This window comes from Lagopus leucura, unplaced genomic scaffold, assembly GCF_019238085.1.
Source record: "Lagopus leucura isolate 7727_CA_CO unplaced genomic scaffold, USGS_WTPT01 Super-Scaffold_100004, whole genome shotgun sequence".
NCBI classification, from domain to species: Eukaryota; Metazoa; Chordata; class Aves; order Galliformes; family Phasianidae; genus Lagopus; species Lagopus leucura.
The window spans coordinates 57,454,308-57,472,582 of NW_024962264.1; positions in this window are offsets into that span (position 1 = coordinate 57,454,308).

Consider the following 18,275-nt stretch of genomic DNA (forward strand, 5'->3'; position numbering starts at 1 on the left):
TATTGTCAGTTGTACAAAATTACTCAAATTAATACACACACATATATATAGAGTGATATTCTTCACTCAAAACAATGTCTCTGCCATTTTACTCAGCCATTTCCCAGACTATGCAGCTTTCACTTTCAAGACCAAAATGAGCCAATAAAATTAACAGATTTATCCTTTCACTAATTTTTGAAGAAGCGCTTTTTTGAAACCAGGTTTATTGATGATAATTGACTATAATTAAGCTAAGCTGTTAACTCTTGCTCATAATATTATTATAGCATTGTAAACAAGCTCAGCAATCTTATTAAAAAAGAAACTGCAAAAACAGAATTACTCATTCCCTCCCAAGCTTTCTTCTATTCATAATTTGCATCAGCATGTTTGCTTGTTGTGATAATTCAGTGATATGACAGACTGAATAAATGTGTCAAGAGTTCTTATCAACAGTTTACTTCTCCCATTTACCACTTTGGGTTGTGTATTACCTTGAATGCTGCTGTTCTGAACTTGTGATTATACTTCTATAGCTGGTCAATTGCAAATTGGAACAGCAGCACCAGGAACATGAGATGGTCTTTGAAGGAGATATTTAGTCTTAAAATAAATAGAAAAAAAAAAAAAAAAGCATGCTTTTTAGAAGGATTTAAGAATGTTATTTCATTAGAAATAACGCAGGCTAACATTTTCTTGGGATTTAATATAGAATTAGAGTATGGTTATGAAATCTGTTGTTTTGTAGGACATATAGTTTCCCATAAAATATTATACTTGCATAGAACCAAATCTGATAACATGAGGAATGTAACTAAAAAAGAAATTTTCCCATAGCCGAATATATGTTAATACTGGGAATACAAAATTACATTTCAATTTCAAAGAAGTCCAGGAACTCTAGGAAAATCTTAATTGAGACTTATGTTAAAAATACATAAATTAGTGGAATTTACATATCTTAATAATGTATATCTTTGTTAAGTGTTTCTTCAGTCTCACGTGATTTTAACTACATATTTATCTGGTTTATGTATTCAGTTTAGGGATATCTAACGCACTCAACACTTTGAAAGGGTAGATAATGGAACAAGGGAAAATGGTTTTAAGCAGAAGGAGGGAAGATTTAGGTTGGATGTCAGGGGGAACTTCTTTACAGAGTGGTGAGGTGCTGGAACAGGCTGCCCAGAGAGGTTGTGGATGCCCCGTCCCTGGAGGTGTTCAAGGCCAGGTTGGATGGGGCCCTGGGCAGCCTGGTCTAGTATTAAATGGGGAGGTTGGTGGCCCTGCATGTGGTGGGAGGGATGGAGATTCATGATCCTTGAAGTCCCTTCCAGCCCTGGCCATTCTATGATTCTGTGATTCAACAATTATCATTTATCTTAAATTATGACAACATAAATGTGGGTTAAATTAAACTGCAGTATTTTTTATTTAAAAAAATCTATACTGCTCAGAATAGAGACAATTAGATTTTTGGGGAATTAACAATATAAGTTTCAATTCAGATTGTTTTATTTAGTTATTTATTTTAAATAGCGCTGTCATAGCAGTTGCAACATTTCAAAACGGATTAAGTGACTTGGAAATTACTTTGTAAATTATATAATCCTTTGAGAGCTTAGGTTTTGTTTAAAGCTCTTTTAAATTCATAAACAGAATTGCTGACATCAATTACCTATGTATAAACGTTTATATATATGCGTTAATGAACATGAAACTTGACATCACACTGAATCAGCCACAAAGCGATTAAAATAGTCCCTGAATATTTTTAAAGCTCTTTCATACAGAGTTCAAAAATACTGAAAACATAATAAAGTATCAACAAAGTACTTCTATTATTGCAAGAAAAGAAGAAACTGTCAGAATACAGTCTTACTTCTAGTCTGCAATCAAATATTCTACCTTAATGTAGATACAGTTTTCAATACAGATATTAATAAAATTCAGATCTAATTTTTTGATGGGACTGTCTATATCATGCACAGAAACTTTTTTGGGTCACAGCAGGTAGTTTCAAGTACAGCTTTTCTGACACTCTAGAAATATAGGCTTTCATATTTGTCAAACAATCACCTTCCATATAAAAGTAAGCTATGCTTGATTTTAGATAGAGATTAAAGAAAAAAACTATCACTCATGACTATGACTATATAGAACAGATTGGTGTGATGGCCAGAGGATTTGACTGTTTCTAAGTGAAGACACTTTTTCCTGACTGCAGTTCAAGCAACACAGCAACACACTGAAACCTAAACAGGTACAGAAATTATGCAAGCCTAACAAGCACAAGTGTCTTTCCATAGCCCTCAGGACTCTGGTCTGTTATTCCCAAATCCCCAGCTCTCAGCCATAAGCATTACAAACTCAAGTAAACAGGCAAACAAACAAAAAAACTCCCTACAAAAGAAAAGCAGACAATATTTTGTCAATTTTCAATTTTTAAATATCAAACCATGAAATAGATTCCCTGGTTATTTATTTTCATTGAAACAATGCATCAGACAATCAAAAGTTCTTCCTAAGAATACTGGGAAATACAAACAGAATATTGGAGCTTGGTCATTTCTTAGAAAAGTATTCTGAAGTCTCATCTACTGTTTTATAGCAATAGAGAAATTATGGAGAATTTCCAAACTTTTAAAATACTCTTCAGAATACACCTGAAGAAAACTTTCAAACTGATGATGTGAAAAATGTAGTGTGAAAAACCAAAAAAAAAAAAACACATGGGGAATTTCAGGAAAAAAATTGGAAGTGTGAGAATAGTCTGATTACAGAAAACTGGAAAGATAACCTCTTTCCCCCCCCACTTTTCCCATGTCATGACTCCACGCTACAAAATAAAAAGTAAAGGAATATTACAGCAATCTCAGTGTCCCTAGGACAGCTCCCAAAATCTTTTAGATGAATACCCCTGACTGACACCAATAGAGTAATTCACTACTTGTAAAGGAAAAGTAATAAACTGGATTTTAAACCAGGACAGCAAGCTAATCAAGGAGGTGTTGGGTACTGATAATGAGTCTTTACCAGAAAATCTGGAGGTTGGTTTATTACCTATTTATATGTTATTTGAGTTCAGATCCTATTTATAAATTTGGGCACATTCTCTGCTAGGTGATTCCAATTACTTGGTCTATAATTCAGCTGCTGAATCAATTCTATCAAGATGAAGACGGTGCACTTGATGAGATCCTATTTGCTGAACAATGGTAGATAGACGTTTTCTTAACAAAATAATAATAATAGAAAAATCTGTAAGTAGGCTAGACACAGTGGTAAGTCAGCCTACAAATGCAGGCCTGTGTTCTGTTGCACAATGAGTCACAGCCTCACATATGTGTGGTGGAGTGTTACTTACAGATGGAACTGTCAAAATCAGGTTTTCATTATACAGGATGACAAATGTAATCCTCACAGGAGACATTTCTCAGCATAATGAGATCTAATCTCTTTAATTTCAACATTGGTGTCTGTATTTTTATTGTTAGATCCAGATTCACTTTCTTCATTTGTTTCTTCAAATTCCTTCTAATTACTCCATTTTTTATAAGGGTTCACATGTTATCACTTTCTTTGTCATCTGTAACCAAATGTGGGAGAGAAGGGGAAGAAGCAGAAATACTCCAAACTGAAAATATTTATTCCTCCCTTGCACAGTTGTTTCTCTTATTTCTGCTCTCTGCCACATTGTTTTCCAACTGATGGAACATGGAAAGGAATGCAAACAAGATCTGTTAGAACTGTATCAGTATGGCCCACTTGAATTTTTGCTGTTGTGAGGTCATGTACAGCACTGAATCCTCCCATGAATTTGGACTATTGGACTGTGTTGCAGTTTTGTATTCCTGGTTTCTTTGACCATTTGCTGTGGAATCAGCTTCCTCTGAATCTCTGCTTATCCCACAACTGAGATGTCTTATCGACTGCTAAGCTAACAAAGCTAAAGAAGAAGCAGATGAAATTGCAGCTGACAAATGCAGATATCATTGCTGTGGATTCAAAATTTGAAGGTTTTTTTTTTCAAGAACTACAGATTTTCAGACTAAAGTATAGAAAGCAATAAGAAAAAGGTAAAATCTTAAACTTTTCTTCTACAAAGAGGCTTCTATGCTTATATATCCACCAAACAGCTTGTGTTTCTCAGGTACAACAGAATTCACCCAAGGATCTATGTATATCCAGTGAGTTACTTATTTCACAGGATCACAGAATCATAGGAGTTGGACAGGACCTCTGGAGATCATTGGGAGCCCTAAAGTAGGTTGCACAGGGAAGCATCCAGGAGGGTTTTGAATCTCTACAAAGACTGAGAATTCAGAACCTCTCTGGCCAGTTTGTTCCAGTGCTCTGTCACCCTCAAAGTTAAGCAATGTTTCCTCATGTTCATATGGAACTTTCTGTGTTCCACTTTGTGCCCACTGCCCTTGACAAATGTCAGTGGGCAAAACCCTTTTATTTTTCACTGGCTATCCACAAGATGAAAGAGAATACAAAGAGTTAGAAAAAAAATGAAAATGTAATCACCTCCGCCTTTTACAGTAATAGAAAGACCATATATTTCAGCAGTTATCACTTTTGTATAACTGGGAACTCTGTTTGCTACAGAAATCAGGAAAAAGAAACGTTTTCTCTTGAACTAGTTGCTGCATTTCCTACGCACAGCCTATGCTCATAACCTTTCTTATTCTTCCCCACCCTAGATTTCTGATGCAACTCAAAGGAAAAAGAACGTAAATCTATCTACAATACTTCAGATAATCATGTAGTCATTTCCTTTGTGAGTCTTCTGACACAAAGATGACATTCGAATTTGCTGTTTGGGCTCCATATCTAGATGTCATACTACCAGAGGCTTCAGAGAGAGATGTGCTGAACCAGCACTATTCAAACAGTATCACACTTCTTAGCTTGCTAACCCTCTAGTTCCTGCACAGAGACAGCACTGCAGAACATTTAGGCCTATGTGCCTCTACTTATATCTGTAACAATGGAAATAAGCATAATACTCAAAAAAGGGAAGGAAAAGGTTGAAAGCTAGTGTAACCATACATAACTGATATAGATGAAGAAGATGGAGTAGCACTTTACTGCCTTCCATCCATAAAGAGCTATGGAGATTACGCTGCAGCCAGTACCTAATGCTACCTCCATTTGCTCTTGCTCAGCATGATTTCAGAAGGCCCTTTGGTATCTGTGGGAGGGAGTACAAAGTTTAGTACTTGTATTTGCAGAAACAGACAGGTGTTTGCTTGTCAAGTCAGTATAATGTCCATAATAACTAGTTTGCACAAATCAACGTGCTTGGGTGAGGTAAACAGATGGTGGGAAATGCATCATATTTTCCCACCTGATGCAAACACTTTTGAAAATCTTTTACGAATATTGCCTCAGTAGAGTTAACAGTGTCACAGTCAAACATATTTAGCATCCCTTTTCACTTCTAATTCAAGGTACTTATGCATTTGTACTTTCTCTATCCATGCCCATATGTCTCAAGACATACATTAGATATGATTCTTGATTGTAATTGGACTCTCTTCAAGTCAGAGGGACTTCTGCCATGGATGTAACTTGTGACAAGTAAGATTTTCTCCAAAACCCCTTTTTATTTTAACCTCAAGCTTTCTTCCTGTTTCAACACTCAGCTGCTGCAGCTAAAATCTTCCAAATACACAGTTAACTTCATGTAGATAATGCTTTCCGTCAGATTCTACTCATCTGCTTTTAACGTACACGCTGGATATTACCTGCTTGTTTCTTAAAGCCTGGTTTAGTTAGAATGAAAGTACCACATCACTGTAGGACACAGAGATGAATAAGCATACTATCCCAGTAGCAACAAAGTGTCTGAATCTCCAGTTACCCCTAGCATCTGTAACTCTCTCAAATAGGTAACAATAACCAAGTGAGTTTACTGTAATATCAGCATACGCAATGCTCTTTATGGGGGTCAGAATGTAGACAGCCTTCTGCAGCTGAAGCAGAACATCTCTGACACCTCAAGATGCCTTTTTGCTCTCTGGAAAGGGTGACAGTGGAAGCCCAGCTGCAAACTGAGCCTCAGTTTTGTCAATGTCTTGCCAGTTCCACACACCTTAGAGCTTAGATGGATGTTTCCTACAAGCCTAGCATTAAAATAGAAATAGAAAATCTAACACATTTTATTTCACTGGACAGTATTTAACAATTTAATTTAACAGTCTAATTGGTACATGCATACTGACCATGCCTTAGCACACAAGTCATGGTCATCTCCATATGCTCTGCTCACGAAGAGTGGACAGGCACACTCTTCTTGGTCACTGGTGGAACCTTGTGTCAGCATTAGCAGTTCTGTGTGCATGAGAAATGTGAACACCACTAAGCACAGTAACCAGCCAACAAATCTGATAGGATTTGCCTCTCTTATTTCTGCTTCCTACATCTGAATTGGTTTACTAGCTTTGCTTTAATAAGAAGATAGAGACATTGGTAAATGCAAAGCTCATGTTACATTGTTACGATTTAAATTGAGTTGAAGTCACACCATGTTGATTACATTGGCTATAATTCCTGATGTAAACACTACCAGAATTAAACCAGCTCTTTCACCAAAATAACTTGCTATTTACATTGGAAGGTAAGATTTGACAAATCACTACTGCAAAACCACAGACAATTGGTGTAGTTTTGCAGAATCACAGCCCTGGAATCTCATAGAATCTGTGATTCTCTCACAGCTAGCTCAAAAGGTTACAACTGAGCAGACAATACTGACAACAGTGCTTCAAAATGTTATAAATATAGATAGCGACAAATGACTACTCATTAACAATACAAGTCAGTGCGAGATCTTACACAGTAGATTTGTCTGTGTTTTGTCATTAGTTCTACTTTAACATCAGACAGGCTGCAAGGAAGCTGGAGGTAGCAGCCAATGGCAAACAAACTGCCACCAGACACACATAGATTGGAATATAAACTTTCTTTTAAAACTGTCATGTAATTCAAAACAAAATACGAATACGGAAATTAAAAACCCTGTAGAATTAAAAACCCTGTCCAGAACCCTGTAGAATGCAATTTTTTTTATGCTTTGGCTCTATCATTTTTCTTCTCACACAACAGTTTCAGTGAAAGAGAAGGGGTCTCATGTAAGCCCCTGTTGTGATCCAGTCATCCTGACTTTAAGCCTAGTCTAAACAGATTTACATATTTCAGGACAGTATTGTACCACTGAAGGTTAATCTGTTTTTTGTTTTTAAATCACTCTACACATTATTATCCATAGGACTTTTTGGATAAAAAAAGTAGAATTTTGAAAGGAAAAAAAAAAGATTTTGACAGTTCTCCAACTTAATCATTGTAAAATTGAAACATATTTTCATTCCAGTCAAAGGGAAGGTAGTAGACTCACTCTTAAATCCCTTTTCCCACAAGGCAGAACAGAAGCTACACCCTTGTCCTTCCAAGGCAGGTCATGAAGGGGCCTCTTATCTTTGTAACCTGAGTCCAGAAAAATCTTTCCATATGCAGTCACATCAGAATTATCATTTTTCCAAAGAGCATTTTGGTTTCAAAAGATGAATTTTTAATAATTTTTTTCTCTCTAATTTTTTGTTCAATCTACTTTGGTTATAACAGACTCCCAAAGCAGCAGACAGAGAGGATATTGATTCCAGTGTTGATTCCTGATTCTGTAGACACTGTATTTATTTGAAAGTGAAATAAACATTTTTTAAAATACATTTTTTTCCAAAATGACATTAGGAGTGACAGAGTAAGATTAGAAAAGTCAGTCAATGAATAGTATGATGTAAAGCAGATGGAAAGAACTATAAGCAGCCTGGGACCCTATAGCTGAAGTTATGTCCTGACACAGTGTTCTCTGCAGATCATAGTCCATGTCTTTCTTTGAAATGTAGGAAAATGCAAGTCAGAACAAACAAACGAAGAAAAAACACATACTAATGAACAGAAATGACATATTTAAAGGAATATCAGGTCTCCACAATAGGAATCAAAACACTCAAACTTCAATAAATATACATGGTGATAGAAAAATTAAAAAAAACCTTCTAGATTGCTGCTGAATCAATTTCTTTTTGCAAATGTGATTAAAATTTAATCTCTCTGTCACTGTGGTTGGAAAACAAAAATGAAAAATAAAGACATTCAAACAGCAGACAAAAAAATTGTAAGAACACAGTCTGAATGCACAGAGGCAATCTTTACTCTCTTCTTCACTAAAGTTCTAAATGAGCAGTCACTGGTAATAATAAATGCTGTATATTGCACTGAACATGTACCATAAGGCTGCTCAATTCTGACAAGCCTTTTTGAGTAATCCAGGTTTCAGACATTGCTTTCTCACAGCACTAAGCATTCTAAATAGTGATGAGTCAGAAAAGAGAATAGAGCAAGAATAGAATGAATAGGATGAAAATTAGCAAACAAATAAAAAGCCTAACAGCTTGCATCTCCAACTTTTGCCCATGCACTTGCATATTTTTAGAGAGTATGCTTTGATACTGTTATATAACATACATATACACTATATAACATACTACTAACAACAAAAAAAAAGCCAGTGAAGATCAAAGTCCTTTTCCAAATACTAATTCTTCAGACATTTCTGAAATATTAGAATTTATTTAGATTAGATCTACTTTTATTTAAATCCTGACACATTAATTTTGGAGAAGTTTTGTATCTCAATTAGAAAACATCTTTCCAGATCACATCAGAAAGCCCAGAACATTGTTCCACAAGCTGACAAAACTGGATATCTTAATTCAGTAAGCCATCAGTCCCATATGCTGAGCCCTAGGACAGTGAAGCTGAGCATCTGTTCTGCTGCACCACATGCACATGAAGACGCCTGTGAAAACCTGACTTCTTCCAAATGGTTTGTAGCAAGTGGCAACCTATTTAGGGTAAATCAACAGACAGAAAGACTCCAAAACCTTTGCATCATTTCCTATTTTAAGCTACATCTCAAGCTACTTATTCACTGTTTTCAAAGCCCTACATTGCTTTTCCTTTCCATTCTTCAATATACTATTTAAACCTCTCCTGTTTTTATCAACATGAATGGTTATCACTGCCATTCAGTCTGCTGACGCTTGTCACAATTTGTATAATCAGACAAAGGAAATAGTTTCTTCATTCCTGTTCATTCTGGATAAAGATCCATACATAAGTCTTGTTGCCATTACATGAAAATAAGAATAAGGATTTGAATGTATGTAGTTAACAACAACAACTGACATTGAATAATTGAATAATATTGAATAGATGGAGAGAAACTAACAAGATTTATCCCATGTTTATCTTGCACAGAACTTTTGCAGTAGATAGTTTTTAAACACAATGAATATAACTCGTTAATGGTGTTAAATTTGGCATATCAGTTAATTTCATGTTGATCTTTCGTCTCTTTCTTACTTTGAATCATCATCACACCAAAGATGAAAGATTGTGTAATAATACAAGAAACTAATTTCTCTTTACTGTGAACACACATGTAGGAGGGGTTGGTTTCTTCTTGCCAAGTCCCACATTTTAGTCATAGGATAACGGGAATTACCTTGAATGCTCTCCAAACCCACATAAAAATAGGCCTTGGAGATGTGTGACTACTGGTGCCAAAGCTATTCTGCTTTGGAGAGACAAGGGGGAACTGCACCTTATTAACTCCATATTAATTTTACAACAGACTACACTGTATGAAAAACTGTTCATTTCAGAAAGAACTAGAATACTCAGCTTAATGCAAGACTTTTAAGTACTTTTACTGAATAGAAATTATTCAAGCCCTTGTCTTTGACATCTGATTTGGACATTTAGAAGACTGTATTTTTAATATCAGTTTCCTAAATAAAGGACAAGTTTACAAAGATTATATGGAATTATTCTGAAGGAAAAAAGAAAAGAAAAGAAAAATATATCAGGTAACAGTAGAGTGGGAAAAGATCCTTAAACAATTTCAGAAATTTTAGGTTAAAAAAATAATCGTTTACTAACAAATAAATATGAAATAATGGTATGATTTTACTTTATTTTTCAGGCAGGCATTAATCATAGAATCATAGAATCATAGAATTGCAAGGTTGGAAACAACCTGCAAGATCATCTAGTCCAACCACCCTCCCATTCCTATTAGTACCACAAGCACTAAACCACATCTTGCAGCTCCTCATCCAGGCGCCTCTTGAACACTGCCAGGGACGGCGACTCCACCACCTCCCTGGGCAGCCATTCCAGTGCCTGACCACCCTTTGAGAGAAAAAGTTTCTCCTAATGTTCAACCTAAACCTCCTCTGGTATAACTTCTTGCCATTTCCTCGGGTCCTACTATTTGCCTGGGAGAAGAGGCCAGACCCTTTTTCATCACAACCTCCCTTCAGGAAGTTGTACAGTGCAATGAGGTCTCCCCTGAGCCTCCTCATCTCCAGACTGAACAATCCCAGCTCCCTCAGCCGCTCCTCATAAGACTTGTGCTCCAAACCCCTCACCTGTTTCGTTGCCCTTCTCTGGACACGTTCCAGGGCCTCAATGTCTTTCTTGTAAATACAGCACAGAGGGAAAAAAAAAAAAAAAAAAAAAAAAAAAAAAAAAAAAAAAAAAAAAAAAGCTGCAAGAAATCACAGATTTGTAGAACAGTTTAGATTGGAAGTGAGATATTGAGATCATCTAAGTCCAACCTATCTGTTCAAGCAGGACCATTAAGGACCACATCTAGTCAAGTGTTGAGTATCTCCAAGGTGTGAGAGCCTGCAACCTCTCTGGGCAGCCTATGCCAGTGCTTGGTCACCCTATCTTCTGCTCAGAAGAAATTTCAAGTTTGTTCATTTCTTCCTATTGCTTCTTTTCTTGTTCACTGAAGATCAGTGTCTTAAATCTGCTTTCTGTCTCACTTCTGCAGTTATTTTAAATTATCCTTTCAGTTACATCTTTATCTTTTCATCATTTTCTTCTTTTTATGTCATACGTTCACAACACCTCTCTTCTCATCATGGCAAAATACGAAAAGCAAAACTGCAGCTCACTTAGCACATCCGCAAACCACCTCACTGATGTTACTAGTTTTCCTTCTTATATGTTCATTATTTTCTCACTTGCAAGAATTCTGAATTTCTCAGCCAGACACAGTGGCACAATTATTTTTACCTTATTTTACGCATCCTGCTGTGTATGTCTACAGGCTCAGAGTCAAATGTCTGCTTTCTCAACAGCTGATAATCTTCCAAGCTCTGTGGGACTTGTTTACTACTCTGTGCCAAAGGGGCACAATGTTCTTTGAGTGGCTCTAGTAGAGTACTGTTAAATTTTTTACAAAGATGAAAATCGATGATGGACAAAAGCAAGAAGGAATTAGCTTTCACTTAAGTACTTCAAATCGGTACATTTTTGAAGGAGAGTTCCATTTACTCAATTCTGCTATTGTGAAGATATAAACCTCATAATTATTTTGGCTGCCTTTGTAGTTGTTGTTATTGTGTTGTTTTGGTGTTGTTTGTTGTTGTTTTTTGTTTTTTTTTTTAACTAAAGCATAAATATGCAATCAGTGCCTGATCTGAAGAAGTCAGAATGGGGTTTAATTTATCTCTTAAAATATCCAGGTTAAAGTAGCAGCAAAAAAAGTTCAGATGTACAATATGATTACACAAATCCACCATATAAACTAGCTAAGTGTTTAATAATACCAAAAATAGTCTCTCTATATCCAATATGTACTGTTGAATCAGAACTTTCCTGCTTTTTTGATCAACCACGTACATTGTGATGTAAGATGAAAAAAATGGATCTTTCCCCATGTGCTTTACTGTATGTGAGAGATAGCCTGTCCCAGTGGACATTAGAACCTAATTTTATTTCATTTTTCCCTTTGCAATTCTGCCTCTGGGTGTCCTGGACAACTATTTGTCCTATGAAACAGGAGTAACAAGGCTGACCTCTACTGAAAATTGCTTTGAAATCTCATGAGAGAAACAAAATAGAGAACACGGGAATTATCGTAACAAGATGATAATCATTTAATTGTTCACATACAAGCAAAACTTTACAAGCTAGTGCAATAATCTTAAAGCAGTGTGAAAATTCTACTTTTGAAGACTGCTCTGCTGTATATTTGCTAAAGAGTATACCGATGTTTTCCATTTTCCAAGAAGATGCTATTACTTGTCTCTTGGAGCAATACCAGTTATCAGCAACTTCACTGATAAGCAATAACTTATTGTAGAAACCTGAATTATTTTGTCAGTGCAATTTGAGCATTTGTTCTAATACATTTGGGTACTTTCAGCATGCTCAAGTTTTGCTTTCCTACAAAATAGGAGAGCTAATAACCACTTCTGTTAAACTATCGAGTTGATTGCATAAGTTCCAGGCAAAATTTAAAGCAATCAAACTTCTGTAAAAGGTTGAGCTGGAACAGCATCCCTCTGACATTTGCTTCCTTTTGGGTAGAAATGGAGAAATTGTCTACTTCAGCTTTATCATCCTGAATTATCCAAATCATACAAGGTTGTACTGAAGAATTTTCTGGAGTTATTCTGTAAGAGGGTTATAAGTCTTAATAACCAGAAAATCCTTCTGGTTTTGGCATAATCTCTTTTAACAATTTGGATTAATTGAAGTAGCAAATATGAAAAATATGTATGCTAAACAGTAGAAGTCACTGTGAGGTTCTGCAATTCATGCTCTTTTCATAACAGCTGCAGTAGGCCATTCATACCACGACATCAACATGTTTCCCATTTGTTTTCCCCAAAATAAAAATAAGCAAGCAAGCCTTTCCCTCACATCCACCTATTCATTCTAGTGCCTTTGGTGAGTAAAATTTCCGGAATAAGGTGTAAATTAGTTATTCTATTGAAATGTATGTATTTTTTGATTGAGAGAAAATTTTCGTGTATGGCTCCAAGTATTGCTAATTGCCTCAGAAGCCTGATGCTGAAATATGAATAAGCAGTCATGATTATAACTGCATGATATAACAGCCATAGCTGTATGCTTGTCTTACCAGTGTTAAAGAATAACAAATTGATACAGCTACAAATAGAAAGGTTTCTCCTTATATTCCAACCAATATCTTCTATCCTAGTGGGAGTCCAGAAAAAATAAAAAGTATGTACCAAAGTATAATTATGTGACTGTTTTTCTCCTAGGGCCCACACAAGAACAAAGGCATGGATACTGGGGGGCAAACAGCCACCAATTGACATGAAAAATAAAATAAATGTACCAGCTCCAAGGATAGAAAGAATAATGGCTTGAATAATAGGTCAAATTTCAGGCACCATGCTGAGTGAACTGTCAAATTTTCTTTGTCATATGCTGTAGACTCACCAGATGAAACAAATTGTTGTATAGTGGTTTAAAAAAAATTGATAATATTCAACTACGCAAACTTTTTCATCTTTACATGACAGAAAACTCAAGTGTTAGGATGAGAACAGTGATACGGGAAGGTACAGCACCAAAGATATAGTAAATAAATTACAAATGGGAAAATGTATTAAAATAAACAGAACTAGGCAAGTACCTTCTATAGAATAAACATCTGAGAGTTGACTGAAACACATGAAACTAAAAAAAAATCCAAAATAGAACAGAGTTGGAATGAGGTAATACAGAAGAATTAATTAATTCTGTAAATGTTTATTTTCTTGTTTTCCCCTTGGTATATCTACTAGCATTTTAATTTATTATTACTCTTATTTGGTAGTATTGGTAATAAGCTGCTTACTCCAGTTTAACACAAATATATTGTCATTAATATTTAGAACCATAATGAAATATGAATAAATATTATTTTTGATGTCAAAACATCTCTCATTTGCAATACTGCTATGTTGCAATTTGTTTTGTAAGCTCTCTATGTATCTATATAAAGTAGTATGCTTACACAGAATGCAATAAGCTTATTAAATAAAGAAAATTACTAATTATTCTGTGGCCTCATAAATCAGGTCATATGAGAGATATTCATATGTTTTCCTTAAGGGAACTTACATTTCGGAAGTAAGAAAAAAAATGCATTTGAGGGCATATTCTAATTTAATATACAAAGCTTTGGAAAGCATGCTATAGAAACTGCCAAACAAGATGAAAATTGCGTATTTTAAGCAAGCTGATATTAAAAACTTGTCTATAAAATTTGTTTATATTGAGAAATGAACTTTCAGCTTCCCTGAATCAGACATGAAGTTCCACATGGTGAGAATGGGATTTCTTTTTCCCACTGGACTATACCTTCTTTGACACAGCTAAACCTAAGTTCTTGCAGAAATTCTCAGCATTAACAAATCAAATTATTGATTGTTCACACTGACTTTGATCCTGTAAATATTTAAGGAATGTTTAGTTTCAATTTTTTATATTCAAAGGGAGCACCACTGCTACCATATACGAACTAGCTAGATAAATACCTAAACCTTTAAAATATTTGATAACAAAAAATCTAATATCATAGCCTATAAAATTTAATCAGTGAATCCAGTAAATCTGAGCACAGCTCATTGGCCCACAGAATCATTTTTGAGATAGGGAATTTTAACATGTGCAGTATACTGACAGTGAAAGGGCCTTTAGATTTCCCAGGTGAATGGCAGTGTGCATCACCAGCTCCAAGAAAGTGGTAGACGATCTCACCCATGGTTTCTGATGGGTAGGATACCCATATTCTGCTAAGAGGAATTTCTGGAACACTAGATTATATTTTGGCATGATTCTTAAGATAGTTGGAAAGTGCCTACACACTTAATATTTGAACTTTTAGAAAGGACATACACATCCTGGGAGCAATTACTGTTGGAATGATTATTGTTTTTTCCTTTCTTTGTTGTCCAGGTTAACTTGGGGAAAATAAAATCTCCAACATGTTTAAAAATTGCGAGCAACAAAGTCATACATGTCTTTATTTCCTGAATTAACATTTCTCTTTTGGTGCATTTTTGTAATTCTGCTGCAAATGTCTAATTTACAGGGGGTGAAAAAAGCAATCAGCCAAGCATTTTTGCAATTCTGCTGTGAACTGATAGTATTATTCCTAGGATGTGCTAGGCTACTGTTTTCTGCCAAGACCGCATTTGTGTCTCTTAAGAGCTAAATAAGTTAAATCCTTTTCATCTCTGAACTGGAACTTTTTCCTACTGTGTTTGAATCAAACGCATTAATGCACTAAGGCCCACAGAACCAACTGTATGTCTGTGCCTGAAAACTTCTGCTACATTCAGTTTAATGAAGCAACAAAATACTTTGAGGGGAGAAGTGCCAAATTTTACTGCACTTTACTGTAAAGCAAGGGATGAAACTTTAAAAAAGTTTCCTTCCAAATGAGGAACACAGCAGTTCAGGTTTATTTCTGGTGTGTTTGTAAGTTAAGATGGGTACATCTCTTTGATGTTGTCACTCAGGTGATTTTGGACACAAACAATGCTCTGCATCCTTGCTTGATGCAGCTGAAATGGTGTGAATTGGAAATAAAATACACAAGAAACTCTGTAAAAGTTCAAACAGTTCTGCTCCAAAAGTGATGCCTATTTACTTCCACTGAATCTACAACAGAAACAAAGGGGACAATAGCACTATTTGACAGAGCTAATTCTAAGCTACAAAATGCTATTTTTCAACATAGTCAATAGCATTATGAGCTGAGCATTTTCACCTGCAATGAATAAAAGCCTGCATGATGCTATGCTCATGTAAATCTTCATGGCCATCAGAATGTGCCTTGCCTTTCACGTTGCTTTCATCACTGCTGAAACACAACACTCAAAACCTGCCTGTGCTCAAATCCAATCTTTGATTTCCGTAAACATTCAGCAAGTCAATGGGTGCCATTTTTTCCACATGGAGGAATTCAGTGATGCACCTTTTCTTCACACATGCTTCCATGTCAGGAGTCAGTTTGTCAGACTGCCCCTCTGCTGCCATTTGTCACATGGCAACAAAATGTAATGGAATATTGGTGAGAAGGTTCAACTTCTACTGCCATTCCACCAACATTTGCCTCTGACATTGTGGGCTAACATAATAATACAGGAGGCGTTACTTTCAGAGAAGACATTGCACATGTTATTAAAAAATATTATTTTTTTAATAGAATTATATATACCTATCATCTTCTTTAAATCACTGGGCATGGAAAAATCACCACTCAGAATATGAGATGTTTTCCAGTTAACAGACTGTAGGCAACATTCCCTACCTCACACTCCCTGTTGTCCTTACATTTAATTGGAAATTCTCTCAGTTCTTTTCCTCTGAATGGCATTTGTAGACAAGTTTCCATTTCACTACTTTTAAAATGATCAAAGCAATTCCTGTAATTATGTGAGCTTCTGGCAGTTTTTGTACTAAAACTACTTCATTAGGTGCTGCTATTCTTTTCTAATTTTCACTGTATCTGTCATTTATAAAAACTCACATCAACATTTCGTGCATCCACATTAACTGTGACTAGAGAAACAACTTACTGGATGATTCTTTTGAAGAATCTGCCTCAAACAAAAATTTATTAAATGAAATTACAAAGCATGAATTAGCATACCCTGATACCAATTAGGTAATCTTATGTTAATCTTACTTAACTCATAGCAATCATGGCATTGTTCACTTAGGATAAGGAACAAAACATGACACACGAAAAAGAAACTGTAGGGGTTAAAACTGAAAATAATCAGAACAGGATATGAAACCAAAATATTCCTAAAATTATCATACTTCATAAATATGTATGAGGCTACTAAATAGAAGATATGCTTTCTTATTTTATCTGTTTGCTTTCTTATCATTTGTCATGAATTATAACTACTCTACATTATCTCGCTATATTCCCCCTTCATTCCCAATTTATGACCTTTCACTATGATGGGATTCTGTTTTCAGCAAAACACACTGAAACTATTCAGGGGATGGATGTAGATTCTTTGCATCATCAATTGAGATGGTAAAAAGGCTCAGCTCCAATAACTTTAACAGAGACAGTTGCCATAGTGCTTTCATCTGCTATGTGTTGGAAATACATGTTTGATGTGAAGTTCAGAAAATCTGTGGATAAAATAATACAACTCCACTGTAGACAAATCTTAAACTTTTGGATTTTTACATGAACTATATTTATACTAAACTAAAATTATACCATTTGCATAGTTCCCTATAACCACAGATTCTTATCATAAATGCACCTAAATCTATTTTGAAATGGTTGCCAGTCCCTCAGACCTTCTAACAACTCTCATTTTCTTCCCACAGCTCAGTCTCCTCAAACCCCCACATTCTGTCCTTAGAAGTTCTCAGCGTCTCCAGTCTTCTGAGGAGAAATGTATTCAGACTCATGCAACATTTAACAAGTGGCCCTTGGAAGTCAGAGAAAAACCCAATCACCTGTATCATATCTCAGTTAGAAAGCATCGTCTTTGCTTTGGCTCACTCCAACTAGCTCTTTCCCAATAGAGGGAACAAGTTCTAAGGTATTCAGATGCAAGCCACATTTATTCTTGAGGAGCAGTATTCAGTTCTTGTGCTTCCTTTGCTCAGTAGTATGGACACAGCCCAAACAGGCTCCAAACCCTGAGGGTTCCAGAGATTTCAGGAAAACAATCTGCACACCAGAAGACTGCTTCCAAATTAAACCCAGTCCATCACATTGCATAGGATCACATAATATTCTTTTAGATTCATATGGTAATTAAAAAGCTGGAAATATACTCAATCTGGCATTTTGATAAGTTGTTTCAAACAGGTTTATAAATATTTCTGAGAATATGTGGTCTGAGTACAGTCCTGTAACACGCAAGGTTAAGCAGCCATAGAAAATAATTTAAATCTCAAGTATCTCCACGTAAAGTGGAAAAAAAATATATTATAAAGTGATATCAGGTAACTGGTATGGAATGGTCATTGTTCAGAGCAGGAAAAATGGTCATTTAAAACTGACAATCCACGGCACTACCACTTCCCTAAAATTGTAAATTTTACATGAAGGAGCTGAATGAAACAGAATATGCCATTACTTTAACAGTGCTGTTGCAGACATCAGCTAACAGAAGGTCTTTTCCTGGCCCTTATTTCTCTTTTAGCACATGGGGCGCTCCAAGGAAAGGTTGGTTGAAGAGCCCAGGCAATCAACAATAGGTGACTCTGATAACAGAAATTGGATTCCTCTACTCCAAATACTGAAGTCAAGTATTGGAGCTGAAGAACTGCTTTGGTTTTAGTAGTCTAAGAGTAGCACAAATCCAATAGCAGTACAGAAGGAAAGGAATGACTAAACGAAGGAAGAGAATTCTTCATTG